We start from the raw sequence: 16,540 nt of genomic DNA on the forward strand, positions 1-16,540 counted from the left end.
ACACAGCGAGACATTCAATGGGGCCCAACTGGGAAAAACTGCAATAGATTTTGCGATGTGTGCCCCCATGATATTGTGATGAATCGAGAAGACTTCGAGTTCTGTTACAGAAAAAAAATGCAGAAAACGCGTGAACATCGTGACAACAGTTGTCAAAAAAAGAAGTAACTTGAACCATTGATGCACCTGATGTGACCGATTGCTGAGAAAAGTCACCGCATACACTCACTGAATGATAAATGTTGTCCTCGGAGGAATGATTCTGCATTCCTTTAGTGTGACCCTCTGTCTCCGTATTCACATCTCGAAAAGAAAAAAAAACACCTCGAGAGAAAGACGGTTTTAAAGAGGGGATCTTCTTGGTATATCAGTTTGGAAAACACATCGGGATCTAAAAGGCAAGACACAACGAGCTTTATTTACCATGACCAAAAAGGACACGAACACACAGACTAAACCTCCGAATTAATTACCACCCCAAGCAACTACCAATCCTTAAACCTTAATCAGTCTCTCCAAGTCATTACCATTATATTTATATTGGCTATGACTAATGCACGGCCATCTCATCCATTTGTATTCCAATTGTTAACACACGCCACGATTCTAAATTTCAGCCTCCAGGCCTATGTGATTGTAATCATTTTAGAAATTTCGGAACATTGCGAGCAAGTTTTGGTGAGCGGGCTATATCCCCCGATCCACCATCATGGGGGGGGGGGGGGGCTTTCAGCTGCTTAATAATGGCGTCGGATACCAGGGGCGTCAATCGCTTCTCAAAAGTGGGGGAGGAGGGACATACCTTGATCAGAACTGATGGCGCGAAGCGCAAAGCCCTTACGGCGCGGCGTGAGGTTCAGGGCCCGCTTAAGGGCCCCCAAAAATGGATTATAAAATGCTCTGTGGTCTCTGTGTGTGTGTGTGGGGGGGGGGGGGGGGGGGGACAGGTCCCCCTGTCCCCTCCCCCCCCCCCCCCCCCCCCGCCCCAAGGATTGACGCCCATGCGTGATACTAAAAATAATACAGTTTATTCTCAAATTGCTTTGGAATGCCGGGGAATTGCATCATCAAAAAATCCGAGGGGCATGACGCAACCCGGTCAAACAATTTAAAGAAAAAGAACTGACAATTATGATTATTTCGAGGAGGAAAAATAGGGAAAAAAAAACATTCAGTTTCAATACATTGTTCGGTTGTTCCTTTTTCATAGCCCCTTACAAGATCATAAATGGTGCAGCGGTACGTATAACTACTTTTTTGCACAAAGCACGTGCCTCGGCCTAGTTTCAAATTTCACACGTCACGCGCATGCGTACTCTATAGGTCTCCATCTTGCTTGGTTTTCTTCGACGGATAGGCAACGTTTTGAACCCCTAAATATCTCATTTTGACCGATGCATCATGTCTCAGAGACCCGTTCATGATATTTCTTAACACGCAAAGAGTCATTTTTGCCAAGAATTTATTTGCAAACGGTTTGTAATTTGTGTTTTGGATCCATGGAAATCATAGAAACGGCAGTTTCGGCAGACTGCCAGACTGCGTTCAGAGCGACGACATTCGGCCCATCTGATAATGTGTCGCTGCATAGGTAAACGAGGTGAGTTTCGAGAAAGCATAATTATGTACCATGTACATGTAGTCAATTTTTGTAATGATTGTTGAGGGTGGGCGGGGGGAGGGTGCAGTGGCGTGGCCAGGAATTTTTCATGGGGGGGGGGCCGCTGGGGGGCTGGAACATTTAATGGGGGGCATCATGTAGATTAGCCCCATAAATGTGGCCTATTTACTGGACTGCCTCCGTAAACATAGGCCACACATCCACATGTACAAAAAACGTGTCGACTTTGCCAAATTTTGATTTTCACATTTAGGCATACTTTTTACGTTTTTTTGCTTTAGAAGCATTCTCACCCTCTATATAGGCTAATCAGAAAGTGCTGCCTTTTTCAGATGTCCATTTTTCGTGAAATTTCCAGATACATTTGCACACGTTTGCGTATCAACATTTCAGCATGAAATTTCACAAAAATTAAACATCTGAAAAAGGCAGCACTTTCTGATTAGCCTATATAGAGGGTGAGAATGCTTCTAAAGCAAAAAAAATCTACAAAGTAAGCCTAAATGTGAAAATCAAAATTTGGCAAAGTCGACACTTTTTTTGTACATGTGAATGTGTGGCCTATGTTTACGAAGGCAGTCCAGTAAATAGGCCACATTTATGGGGCTACATGTAGATCAATGATAATTTTTTTAGAAACTCAAAATCTCAGTGGAGGGGGGGGGGGTGCGCGACTGGGGGGACAAGGTTTCATGGGGGCCATGGGAGGGTGGTTGTGGGAGGGGCAGGGGCCGGGGAGGGGGGGTGTGTGGAGGGGGGGGGGTAGTTTACCTCGCATTGCCCTCCATGACATTTTTACAAGGCTATATTTCCCTTACCCAATGTATGGTTCTCATTTCATTTCCATTCTGTACTGATAATGTAGACATTGAGTCATTGCAACTGAACCTGACCCCACACTTTATGCTCTTGCAATAACAGATCTCAAATGTCAGTCATTGCAAAAAATGTTGAAAAGAATAGCACTGCAACCTGAATCCTCCAATTTCAATATGATTTTGTGCAACCCCTAGGGAGTTAAGGGGAAATTAATCTGGGACAGCGAGAGACATTTCCAATCTTGTTAAGTACTTAGAAAATTTGGAAAGATTCCCATTTCTGGCCATCACTTGTCCCCCTGTGCACAAACCCTATGAGACTGGTCTGAAAATTTCCTAGTGTTTTCTTAGTAAATACTTCAATAGTTCCCTGCTAACTTTGACTTTTTAGGACATATCACTTTTTTTATGGCTGGTATAGGTCCCTGAAGGGAAAAATTAGTGATAGCCAGATATATGGGAATCAATCTTTCCAAACATTTTCTTGACAGAAGGATTGGCCATAATTATGGCCATCACTAACTTTTCACTTCAGTGACCGATCAGCCATCAGAAAGTGATTTCTTTTTTAATATTGTCATAAGAAGTCAAATTTTGCAGGGAAAATATTGAAGTAGGCCTATATTTACTGAGAAAACACTTAGACATTTTCAGAGCAGTCTCATACGGTTTGTGCACAAGTGTTGGCCAGATATGGGAATCTTTCCAAATCATCCGCTTTGAACAGCGCCCCCAATAACCAGATGGTGTTTGTAGCAAATGTGTTGTAAAATGTCCGAAAATTTGGGACTCTCAATTACACTGTGTATGCTGATACTACATGTAGTAAAAAGTCTAGATTTCACGTGTTCAGGAAATGGTTATAGTAAAGGAGGTCAGCTTGCTAGTATCAGACACATTAATTGGGCTGCCCTGTTTAATGACACGTAAGTATGCACAGCAAATATCAAGTGAAAAAACTTCTGATTTCAAATTCAACATATGTTCAAGCATGGAGAAATAATTTCTCCATGGTTCAAGAATGACAATTTTTTTAGAAACGCAGTGGCTGTTGTTACGGCAGTACACCATCTAGTTCCCTGACCTAATAGAGCAATATCAGGATCTTTGGCTGTTGGGAACCCGACTATCAACCGTATGATTCTTGGGTTTTTGTTTGCCTTAAATTTCTTCCCAAAGCCAAAGATCACGAAGAAGGTAATGAAATCTACTTCAATAAAAAGTGTAGGATTGATTAAAAATATGAATTAAAAGTATATGTAAATGACAAAAAAATGAAGAAAATGAAAAGAAAATAAGGTTTGGCATAGGAGGATGCATTAAGTTATGCAACTTGCTCATCACGGCTAGCGGGGTGAAAACATTCCTAGGACTGAATGCACTATCATGATGTGTGGTACGTTCAAGCTTTTGTTTTCACCTCGCATTGACCCTAGGTCAGGCAACGTTGTGTCCGCCTATCACGGATTTGATCCTGGAACCCTCAGTCAATTGCATTTGTTCGAACTACCAAAGTACTCTGTTTGATATGGCGCAGTTTATTGCGGTATACATGTAGAGTTCCGATGACCAGTGTTTTTGCAGTGGTGTGAACCTGTTTTTGCAGTGGTGTGAACCTGAGCCCCTAATCGTTTTCGCTCTTTCATCAGCATGGCTGTACAGTGAACATGTGCATGCGAGTGTTTTACCATGATGAATCTTCGTCTGGCTGCGCACCTCAGACCTTCGTTGCTATTTTGGACATGACAAGTCAACTTGACCGTTTGCTAACTCGACTCAAACCAACTTGACTGTTTACCAACTGGACCATCGTACCAACTTGTCGTACCAACTCGACTGCCGTACCAACTCTTCCGCTGACCAACCCGACTTAACTTTCGAGTCAACTAGACCGTTGGCCAACTTGACCGTTTGCCAATTTGACCATTTACCAACTCGACCGTTTGCCAACTCGTCCGTTATATGTGTGTGTATGCATCTCGACATAAACCTTGGGTTGCGTGATTTCAAATCATCAAAAGTAAAATAATTTTGTATCTATTAATTAATAAAAGATGTACTTGTCAATTAATTTCCTTTCTCTGAAAAAAACAAATGGGTAAATAATTATGTCGGGCATACAGAAACAACAATTGCGAGTACGCATGTTCCATGTTGCTGCGTTGTGCAAAGCAAGATTGAAACTGTTCTTTTTTCGTATGTCACGACGGGCCATCTGACATTGTCTGGCGGAGATCATGTGGGCCAACTAGGACACGGCTGACCTCGTGTGGTGAACCTGGAAAGAAAATCATAATGTTTTTGGAATGATAATGATTAAAAATCTAATTCAAAAATTGTTGTTTATTTAATAATGATATGTTAAACATTTTTGACACTAAAAATTACTTGTTTCACTGGATTTTGCGACTCAATTGTAATATTTCCAAAAAGCAAACTCGTATAAAACAATTAAAATTTATTTATTTTGTTGTGTCATTCTATTTCAATGAACACAATTTTTAGGGTTGTTAAAAAAAGAAAAGAAAAGCATACTGACCTCTATTGTCTGAATGGTCCGTTGTCCGACAGGTCCGTTGAACGACTGGTCCATTGTCTGTCTGGTCCGTTGTCCAACAGGTCAGTTGTCCGACTGGTCCGTTGTCCGACTGTTCCGTTGTCCGACTGGTCCGTTGTCCGACTGGTCCGTTGTCCGACTGGTCCGTTGTCCGACTGTTCTGTTGTCTGACTCGTCCGTTGACCAACTATGGTCAGTTGTCCGACTGGTCCGTTGTCCGACTGGTCCATTGACCAACTATGGTCAGTTGTCCGACTGGTAGGTTGTCCGACTGGTCTGTTTTCCGACTGGTCCGTTGTCCGACTATGGTCCGTTGTCCGACTGGTAGGTTGTCCGACTGGTCTGTTGTCCGACTGGTCTGTTGTCCGATTGGTCCGTCGACCGACTGGTCAGTTGTCCGACTGGTCTGTTGTCTGACTGGTCTGTTTTCCGACTGGTCCGTTGTCTGACTATGGTCTGTTGTCCGACTGGTCCGTTGTCCGACTATGGTCCGTTGTCCGACTGGTCTGTTGTCCGACTGGTCTGTTGTCCGATTGGTCCGTCGACCGACTTGTCAGTTGTCCGACTGGTCTGTTGTCTGACTGGTCTATTTTCCGACTGGTCCGTTGTCTGACTATGGTCTGTTGTCCGACTGGTCCGTTGTCCGATCTGTTGTCCGACTGGTCCGTTGTCCAACTGGTCTGTTTTCCAACTGGTCCGTTGTTTGACTTGACCGTTGTCCGACTCGTCTGTTGTCTGACTGGTCTGTTGTCCGACTCGTCTGTTGTCTGACTGGTCTGTTGTCCGATCTGTTGTCCGACTGGTCCGTTGTCCAACTAGTCTGTTTTCCAACTGGTCCGTTGTTTGACGTGACCGTTGTCCGACTCGTCCGTTGTCCGACTCGTCTGTTGTCTGACTGGTCTGTTGTCCAACTCGTCTGTTGTCTGACTTGTCCGTTGTCCGACTCGTCCATTGTCCGACTCATTCGTTGTGTCATCGTATACACAAAAGGGACACATGTACACATGTAGCTCGTCTCGCGCCTCTGGAATGTTGGTGTTGTTTGATGGGTAAAAGCAACATTCTTAGTACCAGTGATGTAGGTCTCGAGGCAGGTCTCAGTATCGATTTTTGTACAAAAAGTCTCGATATCTTGTGGGGTCTCGAGCATACGAAACCTTATTGTTCATTTTGGGAAAAACCAAAAAAAAAATCAAAGATAAATTTATATGATCTGATCATATCTGACTGAATTACTTTTGAAAGTTCGATAGGCGGTGCTATCGATTCCGAGGAACGAACTCAAATAGTCTGGTATATATACCCAAATGTCACTGCATTTTTAGTAACGCAAACTCCCTTGTAGTAGTTGCGTATCGCATGCATCGAGTTAATCAAGCGCAACCATTGACACATCAGCACTCCGTGATAAAGTTTAGTTTCAAAGACCACACTTGAATTCCATGACCGGAAGGCAAACAATTTGAAGCACTCTGCGATCTGCAGATTTGTGCCTGCACGAGTTCGGCTCTTACAAGGCATCTCAGCCGAGTTAATAAGGCAAAGTATTGGGGTCAAGTGGCTACGGCTAGGCCACGGACATGTCGTGTTCTTCCACATGAATGTCGTTCTGCATTTCTCCGTTAAGAAGAACCTACGGTCAGGCACACATTTCCGACACCAATTTTGATTCGGGGAAATTCATACCGTACTTTTCTTTTGCTGTTGACTTGTGCTTTTACTAGTTCAGACTAAGTTTGAATAAACACTCTGAAATGATATTTTCCTCAATAAAACTATGAAAATCAGCTGTGGTAAAAATGTAGGTCCTCTCTGTATTAAAGCAGGCGTTTTCAGTAATTCACTTTTTTTAAATACTTCCCCAGACAGCATATCTTTGGACCAGAGTATTTGTACCAGGACATGTGAATAATCATTCCAATTTTATTATACATGTACATGTAAAATGGAACTTGAAATATACAAAAAGGGACAATATGAAGAAACATTTGTTGAGATGTTTTGCAAAGGTGATGCAAATTTTTACAGTGCAAACATGACTCAGGAAGTTTAGATTTTGATTTTTGGGTCAAGTTACTTCCAAGTTACCTGGACGCTTTCTTTTTAATTCAAGTTGAATTTTAAAACAGACGAGTTGGCAAATGGTCGAGTCAACTAAACTAAACCTTTTAGTTCCAGTTGGTTAACAAACAAACTTGTCTCAACAGTTGAGTTGGCACGACGGTTGAGTAACTTGAGTTGGGAAATGGTTGAAGTAGTTCAAATTGAGTTATTGGCAAACGGTTGAGTTAACTGTAAACCCTGACCAATTGCCTTTTGTTACGATTCAAATTTTGCATCCAGTTGCAAGACATCCTGTTACGATACTGGAGTTTGATCGGAACATTTTCTAAAGAGGGGAGATGTACATGACATTTCATTTCAGCGTGCGTCAGCCATAGATGGTGCATTCACATAGAGGGTGAAAGTGATGAACGCGATCACGCACGCGCGATCATGCACACGAGTCTGTTGTAGATTATAATTAACCCACAGCTGCGATAACCTGCTGCCATGAGAGGGCGTTTTCATGATGAACTGCTCCCACAAACATTGGGAATCAATTAATATACGTTGGAGATGAAACAGGGAGTTGACCGGAATTATACTTATGAGGCATTATCATGCTCATATGAGCAGGTTGCAGAAGTTTGTAGGGCCTTAATTAACTTAATGTGTGCCCCTCTGTATTTTCTACAGACTCCAGGACATGTAAGCTGATTTGGTGGGGAACGTAAGCCAATTAAGTGTCTGGCAAGGCATGCATCATATCACGACCATGGGAGATGCGGGAAGGATGGCAGCACAGGTATGCGATTGCAGGAGTGGTGTGGAACTCTGCAGCCACCATCATGCAACTTCATATGGCACCAATCCAGAGGTGGGTCCTGTCTCAATAATTCTCATTTCGTTTCCTAATTTCTCTAAACTCTGTACATGTAGTCCCAGTAGGGGGGCCCAGATAGACTTATATTATTCCAGTCACCACACATCGATTCGGAGTCTGTTGTAATGTTGAGCAAACCTGACCCGAAACCGACTCGACCCGAAACTGACTGGACCCGAAACGGACTTCGGGTCAGGTCGAGCCATTTTTTCCATCATTTCAGTCGGGTCGGTTTCGATTTTACATTTGCAACTGTGACTGTTGGGTCAGGTCAGGTCGGGTCGGTTAAGTCATCTTATGAAAAACTTGAAATAAACCGAAATAAACCAAAACAGTTTTGACATTCACGCGGTTCAATATTATTGTAGAGTTGCTGTGCCCGGCACGGTGCGACCAACGTCAATCCACAAAATGTGCATGTGGTTTGCAGTTTATCATCGCACAGTCTATAATGTCAAGGCCCACCAGTAGGTCATGTTATGATGATTCTGTTAATTCTGAGACACCACCATTTTCACAAATTGAGAATTTTGGAGCAAGCTCGACGAGGCAAGTCCAGCCCATAATTTGAGGTCTAGCTGCATGTTCATATTTCCCATTGCTCTTTTCATTGTTCAGGTAGGGCTTGCGCACAGGCTGGTTGCAACTGGTGATCACTATGTGTACAAAACGAACGCCCGCAACATACACACGCCCAACGATTTTGTTTCAAAAGGTTACATTTTTCATTCCTTATTTAAAAGTTAAAATTTTAAAACATTTGTCGTAAGTTGGAGAGTAAGTTCAATCATGTAATAAACTTAAATATTTTCCCATTTTGATCTGGATTGACATTGAAATTACACTAGTTTTTGCGTAGAGTATGAAACAAAGAGTACCAAAAATTGTTGCACGCATGACATGTTACGTTCACAGGCCATGTGGCGATGAACAGACCAGTCCATTACGCTCAAGATCCACGGCAAGAATTTTTTGCCCTGGTGATGATTTTGTTTAACTTGGTCTCAACGGTAGTATCGCATTGCAGACGTCAAGAAACCATACATGAGTCGCAAACTGACGAAAAAGTCATTCAGCCATCCTCGTTCCATGATTATCGGTCAACATGTACTATCTACTATCGATTTTCTTTTTCTCAATACTGTTTCTTTGCGAAAAAAATTGATAATCATAACGGAACCTTGACAATTTAAATTAGAAGCCTTTCCTTTTTTCAAACCGTCAAAATATAATTTTATTTTAGAGTTACATGTATAGACATAACGTGTCGCTCTGGATTTTCATCATGGCGCCGTTTGTCTGACATCGCGCGTAGTGTAAGTCTCAAAGTTTATTTTTGCAGCGCTATGATGTAAACGAAAATAGCCTTGAATGCAAGGCTGTGCTGTATCAGCAACGCATATCGCTGGCCACGCATAGTATTACCCGTACTGCAATATCGCGGTATATACCCGATTCCATCACACGTACGCTCAAATCCCGCAGTTCATATTGTACATGTATGTACATGCGTGTACACACTGCACTGCCCTTACGTGACAGTCCAACCCGTGCTCCATAAGAGCACGTACAGCCTTGATTATATTATGTCACCGGGTTTCATGTTTTTCTTTACTTTGCATCGCAAATTTCAGACAAATGGGGGGGGGGGGGGTGAGAGGATATGGAAATTATCCAGTATGAATAATGTATGTTCCTCATTGGCCAATCACGCTTCAGATCAATGATTGTTGGTTTGGTAACCCTTGGAACACCGGCGTGACCGCAAAGCGACCTACAGCATATATGTTTTTAAACAGCATGACACGTCCAATTATGGGCCAATTTACATTTGTTCGATCGTAAGCAGCTCATTCTGTTTAACATATTGTATGTCCAGAAAAAAATACTTCTGCTTCCAATTACATGCCTTTCAAAAGGGCAGGCGCCCATGGTAACACGAATGTGAGTTTGTGACGTAAACGGCGGCTATTCGCACTCGCATTCACGAAAGTTGAACACATTACATTTCAACTTGGCAGATGTTTCGTAACGTTGAAGATCGCTCTTGAATTATTTTATGCATACATTCAAAGTATATTCGTCCGTACGCGGTAAACGATCGGCGGCATATCCTCGCTATATAGTGCATTAAACATACAGCGCGAATAGCGACCTCATGACTCATGCGGCCACTGTTTTATGCAAATTATTTGGATCCGATTGAACACCTTGGTCCAATCGTCCGCGAAAGCTTATGTTTTTCTTTATTCTGCGTTAGATTTCTAGCGTACGACCTCATATGCGAATACAGTTAGATAAGTGTAGGCGGAGCTAGTGTGTGGAGTGTTTTTGGTCCCATGATTTATTTAAACCAAGAATCAAGATGGTTAAATTGCGGGATTGTATGGTATGTACTAACCGAGATATGGATATTAATAACAGAGGCGATATACATGTATTCGCATTGTATAAAACTTTGTATTTTCGTGCTTAATATTACTGTTGCATTTAATGTTGCTGTTATCGTAGACGTTATTGAACCCCTCAGGCCTCGAATAGGCGGGCTGTGTCTTGCCTTGTACTTTGTTTACTGCTGCAACACGTACATGTACTAGTAGCCCGTGCATGGAGCACTTATAAATATAACATGTATAAAAGTGCCTAGAACTCGGAAGTGTGCGCTGTTGGGCACCTGCATTTTTTGGAGCTGCTTATCTCACGTTTGGGTGCGTCGGTATATATCTTTATGTACTTGGCACATCATTTGGTGATATTTGTAGGGAAGTTCAAGATCGTTTGTGACTTGTCTACTTACGCTAATCCAAATTTCCCAATTCCAAGTCAGACAGTTATTAATGAGGAATGAGCTACTTGAAAAGCCTTATAAGCATGTGCTGTTAGGGTGCGGAAATCGTCTTGACTGGTAAGAGCATTTTGAGTTTTATGAACGGGTTATTTGTGACTTGCAAACAGGTGAATTTTAGAAGAATAGTTTGGTTGCCTGGATACCTCCTGGAGGTCCAATTGAATTTTGGTTGTAGTAGTTTCACATCCGGAGGGAGAGTGCAGAGGATCTTATAGTCTGAGCCAATTCAGAAACTGAAAACACTTGGAAATGTGTAGTTTGTTAACTATTCCTAGTTATTGTTGATATTTGTTTTTTCCGGAATAAATAATTTCTTGACTTGTTGTTCATTCACAATATGTTGTGTTCAATGTTTATTCATTTAGTCTGTCCGATCTATAACCACAAATTAGGATATAGTTTCCTAGAATAACATGTACATGTAATAGTAATTTTCTTCATGGTAATTAATGGCACCACCCTGCACCGCCTGACCTAAGTTGAAGGAGCCGGAGCCGTAGATATTTACTACACCTCCCCTCTCCCTGAGGCCCCACCCCTTCCTCCTTCCCCATTTTTACTTGCTTCTCCTAAAGTCCTTACCAACACAAATGGTGTCAGAAGTGGGATATTGTATGGGCATCAAAGAAAAATCGGACAAGAATATATTTGATTAATCTTAAAACATTTGCACCTCCCATTGTGAGCGTGAGTCTGTGTGAATTAAAATACCTCCGATTGTATACCTCTGCTGGCTGGAAGCGCTATTGGTTAGCATTTGACCCTCATTTTGATGTGTGTGTCGTAAATAAAATTATTTGCATAGAATAATTGTTTACTGTCTGTTATACATGTAGTTGTAAATTATTTCTTTGTTGAGTTTGCAATTGCATCTTATTCAGTTGATAATCTTACAGGTGAATAAAACAAAACAGGCACATCTGAGTAACACATGGGCCACCCCTGGTAGCGTCTTGAGGGACAACCTCAGGTGGCAGTGCGGGAAGGTCTACCCTTCCTACCTGGATGACCTCAGAGGCATTTTAATGAGCCTTGGGGCAGACGCCTTCAAGTAGCCTCCGACAGCAGACCAACAGGCAAGCGATGGTAGTCATCGGGGTGCTTGCATTAAGGGCTTCCAAAAGCAACCCCTCAGTCAACCGCAGCGGTGATGAAAGCAACCTCAGCTGATGAAGACCCAGCCATCTCTAGAATTGGAGCCAGCTCCCGGGATGGTGCGTTCATATATCCTCCCTGTTCCTTGAGGAGAACGTCCCAGCAACCTGAGGGGAAGTCCTTGGCCAACTGCTTCTCTTAATCTACTCATGGATGATCCAGAGATCCTTCAGATGACATCCGAAACTCCAGCCCCTCCAGCGGTACCAACTACCACGTCCCTTCCAGCGCCCTCCAGTGGCAAGCCTAATTGGCCCTGTTGTAGGCCCAGGAGGCCCACGAGCCATCATCAGCTACAGGTAGTGAGGATATTATAGCTGAGAATGATGTTGACGCTACACTAATGCGGCGTCACACATCTTCAATGCAGCCAGTACCATGAAGAAGATGTTTCTCGAGACCGCCTTGGAGGGAAGGGTGACGAAGGTAACTGAGACCGTCAACAAATACTACAGACAATGACACAAGCTGATCTCTGAAGCAAGTATAGTGAGCCAATGTGTGTACATGTATGTGAAAACGATCTCGCCACCAAACATGCCAAATGAATTACTGTGAACAATTTTTGTATTTGATTTAATGTTGCTATTATCGTAAACTAATTGAACAGGGACCACTCAGGTCTCGAATGGGCAATGAGGCTGTGTAACGGAAATTAGTTTACTGACACGACCAACAATCTTGCCATGTATTTTGTTTACTGCTGCAGCACGTAAATGAGTACCGTGTACTAGCTAGCGCATGGAGCGCTTACATATAGTTGGGCGCATTGGCATTTCACTTGTGCATAGAGCGCGCTATTTGGCACTTGCATTTTTTGGCGCTGCTTATCTCTAGTTTAGGTGCGCTGGTAAATCTTTATGTATACTTTGCATATCACATTTGGTGATATTTGTAGGGACGTTCAAGTTGGTTGCTAATTAGTAACCTCAAGTTCACGGGCTCTAGCCAAATTGTTGCCCTTAACACCAGATTGTTTGTGACTTGTGTCCTTGCTAATCCAAATTTCCTAATTCCAAGTTAGACAATTATGCAAATTAGCAAGCTACTTGAAAAGCCTTGGGGTGTGGCAATCGTCTTGACCGATAAGAGGATTTTGATATTGATGAATGAGTTATTTGTGACCTGCAAACAAGTGAATCTGTAGGTAGAAAATTTGTCCTTAGAGCGTGATAGTTTTTATTCCTTGTCAGACACCTCCTGGAGGTCTGATTGAAATTTGTTTATAGTATTTGCACCTCTGGAGGGAGAGTGCAGAGGATCACCTCAGCATAAGAAGCCAAAAACATTCGAGTACATGTAGTTTATTAACTATTTCTGGTTATTGTTGATATTTGTATTTGCTTAATAATAAATAAATTCTTGAGTTGTTGTTCATCTTGTGTTCAATTGTTTGTTTATTTAGTCCGTCGGATCTAACCATAAATTAGGATACACTTTAGGAAAACGAATGTCCGCAGAGGCTATACTTAGTGGCAATTAATGGCGCCACCCTGCCCTGCCTGACCTACAGAAAGTTGCCGGAGCCAGAGCTGGAGCCCGTGATATTAATTACACCTCCCCTCCCCTCCCTGGGGTTAGATCTCCTTCCCCTTTTTGCTTGCTTCCCCCGAAGTCTTTGCCACCAGGCCCACCACAATATTTTACAATGGAGATTGGTCACTTCGTCAAAACGCAAACTGTAGAGGCATACTTAAATCCAAATATAGCTCATGAATGTGTTAAATCAATCAGACAAGAGATCGTCACTTCGTCAAGACAAACAATTACAAGCACATTTAATGACTTTGTGAAATTAACATTATTAATGAAAGATGATATTTTGTCTTGAAATTTGGTAATCATGTAGAGGACATATATATATAGATGTATATACATTGTAATGTATCCAAAAAGCTAAAATTCTTTAAAATCTCAGTTTTGGACGGATATAGTCACTTTGCCAAAACAGTGACGATATGTATTATGTAGTACATGTATTAAAGAGGTTGTGGAATGCTCGAAGACATTTCCGTCATTTTTCGGGTATATGTAGCCTAAGGTGTGATGAAATAAAAACGACTATTGTTTCTGTCATGAAATGAGTACAAAAGGTACTTTTGAGAGCTGTTTTTCAGGTCCAGTTTCGACCCGAACGTGCAACTGTGTAAATGTCGTCGTTGCGGGCAGCAAACAAAACACAGTAAATCGTGACGTACATGTAATAAGCAGGAGTCGTGTATGCTACTGTGCATCGGAAGTCCTGTTTATTATGTCACGATTTACTGTGTTTTGTAAACAAAACACAGTAAATCGTGACGTAATAAACAGGACTCGTGTATGCTACTGTGCATCGGGAGTCCTCTTTATTACGTCACGATTTACTGTGTTTTGTAAACAAAACACAGTAAATCGTGACGTACTAAACAGGACTCGTGTATGCTACTGTGCATCGGGAGTCCTGTTTATTACCTCATGATTTACTGTGTTTTGTTTGCTGCCCGCAACAACGACATTTACACAGTTGCTCGTTCGGGTCGAAACTGGACCTGAAAAACAGCTCTCAAAAGTACCTTTTGTACTCATTTAATGACAGAAACAATAGTCGTTTTTATTTCATCACACCTTAGGCTACATATACCCGAAAAATGACGGAAATGTCTTCGAGCATTCCACATCCTCTTTAAATGTTGTATACATGTACATGTAGGTACAGTGTACATGTTTAATTGTATGTACTCGTTAGTACATGTACATGTACAGTCAACTTCTGTGGGAAGGTGATTTGGAATATTTCCTTTGAGATTTCACAGAGTTCAACATATCAAGCTCTCAAAGATTCAAGGCATGACAGGTTTTAATCATTGTAAATTTAATTTTGGGTTCGAAATTAGCGGTAGACCGCTAGCCAAATGCTAGTCTAACAGCGTCGGGCTAGTCAAACTCTTAACCAGCCCGGCTGGCGAGTGAATATTATTGGGAAACGGCAAAGATGAAAGTACATCAAGAAATAAATCATTAAATTCAGAAAGAAAACCCCATCAATTTGTGTCTAATTTTAGCAACTGTTTTAAAGGGTTAAATTATCAAAACTGTTTATCAAAAACACTGGCAAATTTGCCTCAGAATTGAGCCTGAAAATACGCCATTATGTATTTGAGATAAGACAAAAAAAGGCGGGCTTGTAAAAATGACCGCGGGCTTGTTAAGAGTCTGTTTCAGTAGCCCAGCTGGTTACTGAACAAAAAAGTTAAGGTTGAACCCTGTAATTGCCATTGAATGTCTGTTGCTTTTTTCCAAGTGTCCTCATCTTCAATCAGGCTGACAGGAACCCAATCTACCCAACTTCACCCCCATCAACCTTGGTCACATGCTTAAGAGGGCAGTAGAATTACAAGGTAGCTACATGAAAATCATCAACCCTAAAGCCCGGTTCATACTTCATGCGAAAGCGAATGCGAGCGAATTTGACGTCATAAAACATTCGTTGCGAAATTCGCCGAGCTGAAATATGTTCAACTTCTACAAATTCGCAGCGCGAATACTTGCCACAATGTCACAAATTCGCGTTCGCTTTCGCTTTCGCGCAGAGTATGAACCGGGCTTAATCCCTGGATATCTTTACTAGAAAGTATCCTGAATCCACGAATCCACCTATTGTGTCATGCATACAAATGTTGGTGATGGTGACTGCTCTGAGTATGGAGGTATCCTGAATCCATCAAAATCCTGTGGTACTGCTAGGCTTACAATCCTCAATCCATCAAAATCCCCCTGTTTTCAATGTGGAGGTATTGTAGCTGAATCCGCCGAAATACTCCAAAACAGGCGAATGGATTTTGATGGATTCAGAGTGGTAATAGGGTTAAGTTGCATGGTCTCGGCTTATAATATTTTCCAATTATTCCTTTACCAGCGGGCCAATTCTAGTGTCAAAAAGCTGAAGAGTTTTGGAAGCTGGTGTTGCAAATTAATAATAAGTTAGTCACTAGTATCCATAATTTTGATTGGATCAGTGGGTGAAAAGAGATCAGATTTTTGAACAGATATCAGCTTGATGCATTTTCAATGAAAAAAAAGGCAGGCTGATTTTGTGTTTCTTTTTTATTCCTCTCAAAGATTGTTGAATGCCTCTTGTGAGAACAATAAGAGGAACACAAGGATACACATTCAGGTAAGCTAAAAACTTGTTCAATTTTAATTTACGGGCCACTTACTCATCATTGTAAAATTATATGTGTTTGGACCTGAATAAAGTCAACTGAATATTCAATTTTTAAATTGTTTAGTTTTACCATATAAAATAATAATTTTCAGTGATATTAAAGTTGTCAAAACAATTCTTTTGTTTTCTTCAGTCCCGAACTATGGCATCACCTTTTTTGTGCAATGGGCTTACCCATACATGTATTAAAGGGGATGTTAATTTGGCCCCATATGGGGCCAAATTCATCCAGACTCATCTTCATGATAAACACATGAACATATGAACATATGTATGTACATTTTATGCGGATAGTTTCACCTTGTTTGTGGAATTAAATATACATGTAGTTTTGATGCATTTTTTTTCAATCCCTGAATTGTGAGTCCAATTAAGTAAACTTGTTTTTGGCTATTAGCATGTTTCTGTTAA

General features: G+C 41.6%; 1 long non-coding RNA gene across 1 annotated transcript; it reads left to right on the top strand.

The window, feature by feature from the left end:
• The first annotated feature begins 1,309 nt into the window (after positions 1 to 1,309).
• LOC119733267 lies at positions 1,310 to 16,503 on the top strand. Its single transcript, XR_005271736.1, has 5 exons — positions 1,310 to 1,600; positions 7,736 to 7,916; positions 8,541 to 8,637; positions 15,206 to 15,302; positions 16,024 to 16,503. It is a non-coding gene; the product is annotated as an uncharacterized LOC119733267 (long non-coding RNA).
• Positions 16,504 to 16,540: the final 37 nt, after the last annotated feature.

This window comes from Patiria miniata, unplaced genomic scaffold (assembly GCF_015706575.1).
Source record: "Patiria miniata isolate m_02_andy unplaced genomic scaffold, ASM1570657v1 HiC_scaffold_25, whole genome shotgun sequence".
Classification (NCBI taxonomy): domain Eukaryota; kingdom Metazoa; phylum Echinodermata; class Asteroidea; order Valvatida; family Asterinidae; genus Patiria; species Patiria miniata.